Source organism: Lissotriton vulgaris, chromosome 12, assembly GCF_964263255.1.
Source record: "Lissotriton vulgaris chromosome 12, aLisVul1.2, whole genome shotgun sequence".
Classification (NCBI taxonomy): domain Eukaryota; kingdom Metazoa; phylum Chordata; class Amphibia; order Caudata; family Salamandridae; genus Lissotriton; species Lissotriton vulgaris.
The window spans coordinates 399,856,213-399,868,847 of record NC_141700.1 but is presented as its reverse complement, the minus strand read 5'-3'; positions in this window follow the sequence as shown (position 1 = coordinate 399,868,847).

The window sequence follows — 12,635 nt, the reverse complement described above, 5'->3', positions numbered from 1 at the left end:
ATGGTGACCTTAAGGGTTCACTCTGATAAGGTCTGCAATAATTACTCAAGGTGGATAGTCACTCCCCCTTCACTAATAACCACAATATCTTAAAAACCCCATCAGTATTATGATTGGCATTCATAATGATGCCCTAAATGTTTTAACTTATATACTCAAAAGGAAAATGTAATTTGATGTTACATAGTAAGTAAAGTTTCTTTTTTTACAAAACTGTCTTGCAAATTGCACTCTTATAGAGTAATAACTGATGACTAATAGACTAAAAGAATGTACACCCATAGGCATCTAATGGCAGAATATTTATGGAATTACAATAGTTCCCTGAAAGAATTTTTAGTCACATCCACACCCACTACCAAGAACATGCTTTAAATATTAAAACAGTTGACCTATATTAGCAAATTGATCCAACTCTACAGTAGAGGAGAAGTAAATCTGACTAGGTTTCATAATGACTTTAAATTAGTTTGTTATGAAGTATTTATCAAACTTAATCAACAGAGGGAAAAAGAAGCCTTGAATAGTTCTGATCCCACTCAGCTTCCAAGCGAGAAGTAATCTGAAAACGGGGAGTGGGACTGTTTCAGCTGGGAGAATCTCAATATGAAAACATTCTGTGAGACCCTCAACAGCTATTTTCCATCAATGGTATGTGCTTTGCCACTGATATACAAATAGTAGGTAGTGTCATCATTGGGTCTTACGTCCTCCACCACGAGGTATTTTGTCATATTGAGATTCTTCCAGCTGAATTGGGCCCCCCATTTTGATTTTCTGATTGCTACTCACTTGGAAGCTGGGTGGGATCATAACTATACAAGGCTTCTTTTTCCTTCTGTTGATGAAATTTGGCACTAAGAGCAGCGTGCAGCTGTGGGAAAATTTAAAATCACTGCATGATAATTTCACAGTCAAATATTATCGTGGAATAGGTGAGACATATCCCTCAAACAATCCATATACTAACAAACATAAGAGCCTCCTACATCAAGTCCACGTCTTCCTGATAATGACAAACATTATAAAAGATGGCTGAAAATGTGGGACTTACGTATACAGATGAAGGGCTTGACTCAATACTCTCAGGTCCTCCACTGATGATGGACTCAATTCACCACAGGCCCTATCTCAAACTGAAGATTGGGGTTCCCTAACAGAATTGAAATAAGAACAAGTGAGAACAATACTTCATGGCATAATGATGACAGAATACTTGCGTTCTAATGCAGCACCAAGAGGGTTGTGGGTCACCAGTGCCCCACATATCTTCCTGAAGGATATGATTTTCAAAAAAGATTGGGCTTCCATCTCATGGTGCTGCACCAGAGATTGGTTAGTTCTAATTATAAAAACAGCTACTAGACTGTCAGAGGCACTGACCATCAAAATACAGATAAGTGAAACAAAATTAAAATCAATGATGCAAATTTGGTCTTTAAGAAAAAATTGGATGACATCAATAAAGAGATGACAGAATTGATAGACTATTTACCAAAAAGCAAGATTAACAAATTAGGAAAGGACATCAAACGTTTTGCCCAAGAGAAATTCTACCCCCTACACCAGAAAGGATTATTTTCCACCAATAGATAACGAGGGACACCCAACCAACTACAACTCATCAGGGGAAAGATCCAGCCAGAATAGCACAATGGGGAGGTACCACGGGAACTACCTGTTCAAGATGTAATGCCGCTGAAGCTGATAATATACATATATTTGCCACCTGTCCATACGTTGCTTAGAGACATTGAGGGGTTTCTGGGTAGAGCATTAGAGATCCGAATTAAGCTTACCCCGTCTTGGATATTATTAGGGGTTGGCATGGATAATGATGGTGTACAGCGGGAATTTATATATGTGGCAATGGCGGTATATAGACTATTAATAGCTAGGGCCTGGGTGGATGAGAATCCCCCGACAATGCAAAGCTGGCTCGCTAATTTATTAGCATCATATAATATGGAGAAGAATATATATGCCCGAAAAGGAAGGAGAGGGAAAATGATGGGTTTGAGAATATGGGATCCTATAAGGAGATGGAAGGAGGGATTAGGTTGAAAGTGGAGTTGAAATTGGTACGGGTAAGGTTGTCTTTGTATATAATTATAAATAAGATAGCGAAATGTATTGGATATTGTATATCTGTATATCTGTATATCTGTGATTGACATGAATTCATGAAAATTTAATTATTGATGAATAATGTACAATGTTTAAAATGTGTGTAAATTGAAAAATAAAAAAATAAAGGGAAAAAAAATTAAATCAATGGTGCAAATTTTGGTCTTTAAGAATAAATTGGATGACATCAATAAAGAGATGACAGAATTGAAAGACTATTTACCAAAAAGCAAGATTAACAAATTAGGAAAGGACATCAAACGTTTTGCCCAAGAGAAATTCTACCCCCTACACCAGAAAGGATTATTTTCCACCAATAGATAACGAGGGACACCCAACCAACTACAACTCATCAGGGGAAAGATCCACCAACTCAAATGGATGAAGTAGCAATGAGGAAAGTAGAGAACTACAGAAATCTAGAAGTAAGAACAGAGGGAGAGGCAGAGGATGGCGGCGACCATGACAGCATCCCTTTTTTTGACCAACATCCATCTTTCTACCAGCCCTTCCCACCCCAATTCGGACGTTGGGGTAACCCGTACATGGGAGGAGACCCTCAACAGCTATTTTCCATCAATGGTATGTGCTTTGCCACTGATATACAAATAGTAGGTAGTGTCATCATTGGGTCTTACGTCCTCCACCACGAGGTATTTTGTCATATTGAGATTCTTCCAGCTGAATTGGGCCCCCCATTTTGATTTTCTGATTGCTACTCACTTGGAAGCTGGGTGGGATCATAACTATACAAGGCTTCTTTTTCCTTCTGTTGATGAAATTTGGCACTAAGAGCAGCGTGCAGCTGTGGGAAAATTTAAAATCACTGCATGATAATTTCACAGTCAAATATTATCGTGGAATAGGTGAGACATATCCCTCAAACAATCCATATACTAACAAACATAAGAGCCTCCTACATCAAGTCCACGTCTTCCTGATAATGACAAACATTATAAAAGATGGCCGAAAATGTGGGACTTACGTATACAGATGAAGGGCTTGACTCAATACTCTCAGGTCCTCCACTGATGATGGACTCAATTCACCACAGGCCCTATCTCAAACTGAAGATTGGGGTTCCCTAACAGAATTGAAATAAGAACAAGTGAGAGCAATACTTCATGGCATAATGATGACAGAATACTTGCGTTCTAATGCAGCACCAAGAGGGTTGTGGGTCACCAGTGCCCCACATATCTTCCTGAAGGATATGATTTTCAAAAAAGATTGGGCTTCCATCTCATGGTGCTGCACCAGAGATTGGTTAGTTCTAATTATAAAAACAGCTACTAGACTGTCAGAGGCACTGACCATCAAAATACAGATAAGTGAAACAAAATTAAAATCAATGATGCAAATTTGGTCTTTAAGAAAAAATTGGATGACATCAATAAAGAGATGACAGAATTGATAGACTATTTACCAAAAAGCAAGATTAACAAATTAGGAAAGGACATCAAACGTTTTGCCCAAGAGAAATTCTACCCCCTACACCAGAAAGGATTATTTTCCACCAATAGATAACGAGGGACACCCAACCAACTACAACTCATCAGGGGAAAGATCCAGCCAGAATAGCACAATGGGGAGGTACCACGGGAACTACCTGTTCAAGATGTAATGCCGCTGAAGCTGATAATATACATATATTTGCCACCTGTCCATACGTTGCTTAGAGACATTGAGGGGTTTCTGGGTAGAGCATTAGAGATCCGAATTAAGCTTACCCCGTCTTGGATATTATTAGGGGTTGGCATGGATAATGATGGTGTACAGCGGGAATTTATATTTGTGGCAATGGCGGTATATAGACTATTAATAGCTAGGGCCTGGGTGGATGAGAATCCCCCGACAATGCAAAGCTGGCTCGCTAATTTATTAGCATCATATAATATGGAGAAGAATATATATGCCCGAAAAGGAAGGAGAGGGAAAATGATGGGTTTGAGAATATGGGATCCTATAAGGAGATGGAAGGAGGGATTAGGTTGAAAGTGGAGTTGAAATTGGTACGGGTAAGGTTGTCTTTGTATATAATTATAAATAAGATAGCGAAATGTATTGGATATTGTATATCTGTATATCTGTATATCTGTGATTGACATGAATTCATGAAAATTTAATTATTGATGAATAATGTACAATGTTTAAAATGTGTGTAAATTGAAAAATAAAAAAATAAAGGGAAAAAAAATTAAATCAATGGTGCAAATTTTGGTCTTTAAGAATAAATTGGATGACATCAATAAAGAGATGACAGAATTGAAAGACTATTTACCAAAAAGCAAGATTAACAAATTAGGAAAGGACATCAAACGTTTTGCCCAAGAGAAATTCTACCCCCTACACCAGAAAGGATTATTTTCCACCAATAGATAACGAGGGACACCCAACCAACTACAACTCATCAGGGGAAAGATCCACCAACTCAAATGGATGAAGTAGCAATGAGGAAAGTAGAGAACTACAGAAATCTAGAAGTAAGAACAGAGGGAGAGGCAGAGGATGGCGGCGACCATGACAGCATCCCTTTTTTTGACCAACATCCATCTTTCTACCAGCCCTTCCCACCCCAATTCGGACGTTGGGGTAACCCGTACATGGGAGGACAACCTCCACAATTCCAACCTACATTGAGACCTTTTTTAGGAAGAGGTCAACCATCAAAAAGAACCACGAAGAAGGAAGTTCGATAGGAGGAAGACACAATAGGAGGGCGATCCAGGAGCAAGACCAAATACCAACTCCCAGGAATGAGCCTGAACAATCATTAATCTTCACCCTAACAGATATAATTCTAGATCAAGATCAGAGGAAGGTTCTAAGCAAAGTACTAGGTTTCGGACCTAAACTTACCTTAAATATATTCAGTCTAAATGGAGAAGTAGTGGAATTCTGTAGAAAACTAAAGTTGAAAGCTTTTTTCACAACCAGCCAGGAATGAAACAAGGTGGAGATTCAAATTTGCGGCCACAATCAACCTTTTGTCCACCAACAGCTTCAGTCCCAAACTAAATATTGACATTCGAACAAGCACTGATCAAAGAAATTGAGGCATTGCATCCCCCTGAAAAAGTTTACAATAACATGACAACTAAGGAGCAAGAAGCTCTATGGACCTTGACTAACAGCAAAGAATTAGTCGGGAAACCAGCTGACAAAGGAGGTGGCATTGTAATGATGAACAAAAAAGATTATGAGAGACAATGCGCAGAAGTGCGAAATGATACCAGATATTACAAAATAATCACGGAAGATCCCACAGAGAAACAAAAAATGTAAATCATGAATATGATAGACGAGGCAGAAGTACTGAACTGGATCTCAAAAAGAGAAGCAGATTTTCTATCTAGAAAGTACCTGAAGATGCCATACTTTTACTCCCTCCCAAAGGTACACAAAGAGAGAATACCACCACTGAGTCATCTAATAGTTTCCGGGATAGGTTCTGTACTAGAACCACTTTCACAGTTTGTAGACCATTTCTTAAGACCATTTGTCCACAAAACATCAACCTATCTAAAAGACACCTGAGATATTCTGAAACTACTGGAGGAGGTCGAATTTGATACTACAGAAAATGTGTTAATAAGTCTTGACATAGAAAGTCTGTACACAAGTCTACAGCAGAATGCTACCTTAGAGACAAATGAGCAGATACTTTTCTAGAAAGAACTGGACCTTCCAAACACCACACCATTTCATCTTGGAATGCTGCAGACTGGCACTTACAGAGAACCACTTCAAATACAATGGGACAATGCACCTACATGTCCACAGACCATCTATAGGCAGTAGTTCTGCCCCACATTTGGCAGGGCTATATGTCAGCAAGTTTGAAGAGACAAATATCCTGCATGACACAAACCCTTTTGTTAAAACATCACACTTTGGAAAGGTTTTTTGATGTGATGACATTCTGATCATATGGAAAGGCACTGAGGAGACTGCTTAGCAGTTCCTTGATTGGATTAACACACTAGACAGATACCTCAAGTTTAGCAGCACTTAGAGCAAAACCACCATGTCATTCCTAGACATCACTATCTTTGTGGAGAACAATCATTTGTTTACAAAAGCACATTACAAACCCAAAAATAAAAATAACCTGCTCCAATTTGAGAGCTTCCATCCATGTTCATTAAGAGAAAATCTACCTTACAGTCAATATCTTTGCCTGAAACTCAATTGCAGTGACGACAACTATTTCAAAGAACAGGCAAAAGCATTGACTAAAAAACTAGAGTCCAGACATTACTCAATGAACATTATTACTAAATGTTACAAACATGCCAAGAACCAACACAGAGACATACTACTACAAGACAGACTCAAGGTGGAAAAACAAGACCTTTTAACCTGTGTAACACATACAGCACAGCCCACAAAACTGATCCAAAAACATTGTAACATTAATAATGCATGCATCTTTAATTGGCCTAAACCACGGTTTCCTTACTCATAAAAAAAGAGCTTAAAAGACATACTGGCCCCTACTCACCCAAAAAGAATGCAGGAACAACATAACTTCATAGCAACATCATGGGGCATCCTTCCAGTAGTAGCCCACTATCCCTACGGCAACTGTTCAGTATGCCACTTAACAACAGTCACTAAGAAAAAACATTTAGAAATCGATTTGAAATGGACACTAAGAAGACACAGTAATTGCAATAGCTTGCATGTGATATACATGATCACCTGTCCATGCGCCCTGCGGTATATAGGACTGCCCTGCATGAAGATCTAAACTTGTATATGTGAGCACAGAAGTAATATAAACAGAAGTAATATCAGATGTAATAAATCTACCACAAAAATGAGCAACCATTTCCTTTCCGTACAACAATGCCCCGACAACATCAGCTGGGTAGTATTAGACATCTCGGAACACACGGACTCCAATGGAGAACAGAATCTATTACAGAAGGAACAAGATGGGTCTACCGTCTAGGGACTCATCACAAAGGATTAAATTACCAAATTCCATGGAGGCAAGTAACCAAGTGATTAAATCCCTTACACTTATCGCACTATTCAACAATATCAGGGATACAATAAATAACTCTGATAAGCACTTACAGTTGGTTTTTCGATGAACATGACAATCTATAACCAGGATGATCTACAATCATGATATTTATTTTTCACCATATCAAGGAACCACCTGATGTATTATATAAGTGAGGTAAGAAAAGATTTCAGCAAGTTCAGATTAGGAAGGTCAACAAATAATGCCCCAAAAAACTGATTCCGGTTTATTCATGCGGGAACACCAATTGTGACAATAGTGTGAGGTACAATTATCTCAGCGCAATCACTTCGTCAACAAAAAAAACAACTCAAACGAGAAAAGAAAGGAAAGAAAAAATTTGAGTTGGACTCAGAAACATGAGAATGACCCTTACAAATAATAAAAAACGAACCCCACATCCGTCTTCAAAGAAAAGAGCAGTCATAAATGATATCCCCACCATATGCATATATCTGAACATAGTAGCGATGATCTTATGGCACCAAAAGATCACACTCTTTATGGCCATCCAGAATGCTGAAGAAAAGAGATTTGGGGGCTGTCCACAACAAACATATATTTGAACAAAGAAATATTAAACACTCCAAATTGTTCAATATTTGGCCAAGATTTTAATTAAATAAAGAAGGTAAAGAAACACCTAAGGAACACTATGACAATTCATAAGCACATGGAGTATGTCTTCTATGTCAATAACCAGGCTTAGCCAATCAAAACCAATGGGTAATAAATACAGAAACAATTAACATTCAGGTAACATTCAGGACAGGAGATCAGAGGAAGAAGGATGCACCATACCAAAAGTAAGTCTCAGCCCGAAGGGTTACGGGCTCCATTAGCCAAGAGGTTACAACACTTACGACTTTAGAATGCGTAAGTAACCGACACGGGTGTCACGCATAACCCTAGGCGGAGCTGGTGGAGCGGGACAACGCAAAGGTTCACAGAGTACGGAATCAACTCCGTAGAACTCAGCTCTGCTGCCCGCCTCCACCCCCGGTAAGAATGAAATAAAAAGACATTAAAGGTAAAATATTAAAGACTTACCTAGACTGAGATGCCTCCGGGCAGCAGTCCTCCTCTTCCTCGCTGCATCGTGGTGATTTTCACACTCATGCGTGCCCACTTTGTGACTCAAGCCCACAAACGTATTCCGGGTTCATTTGGAGTTATTGCTATTTTTCCCACTTTTTCCATTTTCCATTGCAATTTTAAGTCACTTGTTTTATTATCATGTCTGTCCCAAGGACAAGGACCTTAGTATTTTTTTACATGTTATTTTCTTGAACATTCCCGCTGAAGAAGAGCCATTGGTCCGAAATGCATCGGGGACAGATGTCTCAGTGTACTGCTGTATTGATAAACATTTGAATAATTTGGACGTTTGATTTTGTACTTACTACTGGATATTCTATCATATGACGAAATATGATTTGATCAACATTCAAATAAAGATGACATTGATTTAAGTAACTTCATTGATTGGATTTTTACAAATCAAATTACTTATCTGTCGAGTCTTCGCCCCCAGGTGTACTGTCGAATTTACCCTTACACAGAATAAAGTTTTTCAGACATTATCTATAGCACCACTAGGACTAGGAGGTGATCATTCCGAGCACCCTAAGAAACGTGAACATTTATAAACTGGATACATTAGGTTAACTTTGGAGTGCAGTGGTTCCTATCCTCTTTGCATTTTGTATTCTCTGTCCACACAGCTTTTGCACCCACGAAACAACATGTCTTACACAGACATAGCAAGCTTAACTGGTAACAAAGCAGACATTGTTGAATTTTCTGCAGAAGATATTAACAGAATACACTCACTTTCAAGTGCCAGAATGTGTTTCATCTAGCACCGGATCTGTACAATCCAATATCTGCCAGCTACTTTTTTCAGCTAAGAGAGAAATTAATCAGCGGTTACACGCCAGTGCACTTATTAGATACCATAAAGTTCAGAGGATACCCAGGGGACTGCGGATTCCCCTCAAATCAACTCTATGTAAAAACAACGTTCGTTTCACCGAGAAATGGTATGGAATACTCAATAAATGCTCTCTCGACTTGATCCTCCTCATCGTCGAGGAACTTTCCAAATTACTCGATGAGTTAGAAAGTGAAGTTAGTCAATTAAAACAAGAACTAAGCAGCAAATTACCACCTGATGAATGCAATAAGACCTTAGAACACATCAATGCTCAACTTGACAGATACACTAAATAAATTAATGAAAGAAAACTAAGAAAGTTCAAAAGAGATACAGCAGACTATAAACTGGGCGAGGTTTATAATTGGGGAGATATATATGCTGCTAGAGGATCACAACAACCGACTTCTTACAGATCTACAGAAGGCGAGTCTACCTCATCTGACGATTCCTCTCGACAAACCTCACGGGAGGCCCCGCAGACAGACCACCCAACAAAAAGATGACCAACCCTCCACTACAAACACAGTACAAACATCACAGGTTTCTTTTTTAGGACAAGGCACAGACCAAACCTTCGATCCAGGAGGACCCAGTTTAAAAAACACTCAACTACCAGTGTCGAAGTCGACAAGAAGTCATAAGACTTAGTAATTAACATTTCTAACACTGATCTCAGTGCAATTCAAACCCAAGTGCTACAGAAGGGGATATCATTTGTTCCCAGGTACCAATCCAACGAACCAGACACCCAGGTTTGCCTATACAAATTCAAGAGATCACTGAGACTTAAACATTTTTTTAAAAACATATGTGACCTTGAACCTCGAGAAGACTCTGGTACCCTTCTAGACCTTTGACCCAAAAGTACTTTGGTACCACCTGTAAGCCATAGGATCTTAGATACTTTTGAGTTATTGGTCCAAAAAGACGAGCACACCATCTTCCAAAAGACAAGTCATCAAAAATCCAACATGTCTACCAATGAACACCAGGCCATCGCCCAACTTACAACGAATGAAAATATTACGATTTTTAAAGCTGACAAGGGGGGGCGCGTTAGTCGTCCTGGACACTTCTTTTACAACGATAACATCTCTTTACATCTGAGCAACAAGTTATTATACATGGAAGACAATTTTGATCTTTCAGTGGAATTCAAAGATACTCTCCTTACAATAATTGACAAGGCCATGAATCAGGGAACCGTCAACGAACGTGACAAAAAGTTTCTACTCAAAGATTATCCTCAAGTGCCATACCTATATTTGGTGCCAAAAATTCATAAACATGCGACCAGACCGCCATTCCGACCTATTGTAAGTACCTGCAACTCCATCCAAGAACTCATTGGGCTTTATATCAATAAACATCTGTAACCCATTGTTAGAAGCATGTCAAGCTACATCCAGGACACTACAGATTTTCTGACCAAAATAAATAAAATTGTGATTGACACTAACCATCCAATTTACCTCTGCACCATTGACGTTAATTCGTTATACACCTCTATCCCCCATAACATGGGACTAGAAGCTATTGAATCATTCTTGTTGAAAAGTGACAAAGCACTTGATTTACAGGTATTTCTTATGGAATTGATGCAATTTACTCTCTACCATAGTTACTTCAGATGCTCAGAATTTTTTTTCGTCCAACTCTCTGAAGTGGCCATGGGAAATTGCTCCGCACCGGCGTATGCCAACCTGTTTATGCATCAATATGAACTGGACCACATACTATCGAAACCTGAATGGCAAGAAAATCTTAGCGCTTATCATCATTGCATAGATGATATCTTTTTAATGTTGGAAGGCACTGAATCTCAACTTGTGACAGCTATTGACGACCTCAACCATGTGAATGAATGCATCCAATTTACATATACCATAAGCCAGTCCGAGATGGCGTTCTTGGGTATAAATATTAATATTACAGAGAACACACTGGAGACCTCAATTTACACTAAGCTCACAGACGGAAATAAATATTTACATTTCCAAAGTTTTCACCCGATGAGCTTGAAAAAACATTTGCCTTATTCTCAACTATTAAGAGCTAAAAGAATTGCATCTACAGAAAAATTGTTTCAAGAAAACAGCTCAACTATCATGGAGAAATTTCAACAGAGGGGTTACCCTAGCAGCATCACTCACATGGCGATGAACAGAGTGAAAACCAAAGAACGGTCTGAATTGCTGACAACTAAAACAAGGTCAAAAGATGAGTGCAAAGTTTTCATATCAAAATATTCCACACACAGTACCAGAATTGAACAATCCATTTGTGAACACTGGCAACTGCTTCAACTTGAACCGGACCTCAATACCATTTTTCACAATTACCCCATATTTGCCTACCAACGTTCCAAGAACAGTCAACAACTTTTAAAACTCAGAAAAAACAAAACTGAAACGACATACAAGGGGACGGTTCCCTGCCACAATTGCGGGAATTACAATAGTATTATAAAAGGCACAACCATACCACACCCCTCTCAGGGGACTCCTATCAAATTGAGAGTCAACGCTTCATGTGACTCTACCAACTTGGTGTACTTGCTGAAATGCCAATGTGCACTTCCATATGTGGGCAAAACTGAACAAAAAATCAAAGTTACACTGACAGAGCATCGGAGTAATATCCGTAACATGAACCTTAAATCCTGTGTGGCAGCGCACTTTTTCAATCAATCTCATAGCCCCAGCCAAATTTGATTCTTGGTTTTGGAAGTTGTGAATAAGACTGAAGGTCGCGACAACAAAAAATTCTTATTACAGCAAGAACTGAACTGGATGCATAAATTGAACGCCCTACATCCAAAAGGGCTCAATGAGCCACTGGAATACAGTTGTTTCCTATGAACTCACATGACTGTTATGTACTTCACTGATTCAATTTCTCTTTGACCCTATATAGCCACTTTGGTTCCACCATACGTGTGTTTTCTCCATCATTTCTTGTATTTATTTATCTGTATTTCTCATGCACTTTGCAATCTTCTTTTTCTAAAATAATATTCCTGAAATAGGGTATGTGCGAACCTATAGCCCTGTTCATTCTTGCTGTTTGTTTATTTTACACTTATTTAGTTATTGCACTTGTTTATTGTTTCATTCCATCTTTTCTTCAATTTTTGCCCACGTTATTTTTCCCACATTAATTCAGTGGGTGCTCCTGATCCTCTGATTGCACGCCCCAGTTTTTTCCATATGCGTTTTTCTATATCCATTATCACATTCTGTATTGAGAACGGACGCGAACATGCTTCTTGAATGATTGGAGGGACTGCACTCCGCAGTCCTCTTTCTATAGTAATGGTTCACTACGCTCATAACATTCTCAGCGCGTCTTCCTGGTCTTGTTCCGAGAAGACGCCGAACTAACTGCATGACACTGAGACGCTTACATTCTTGTACGCGGTTTTGAGGTGAGCTTTCACCCGTTTTTATATGCATGAACTCACTCTCATTTCTGCCGACATCCATCTTCAACGTAGCCGTTTGTGGTACCGATGTATGTTACCCATTTGTAGGA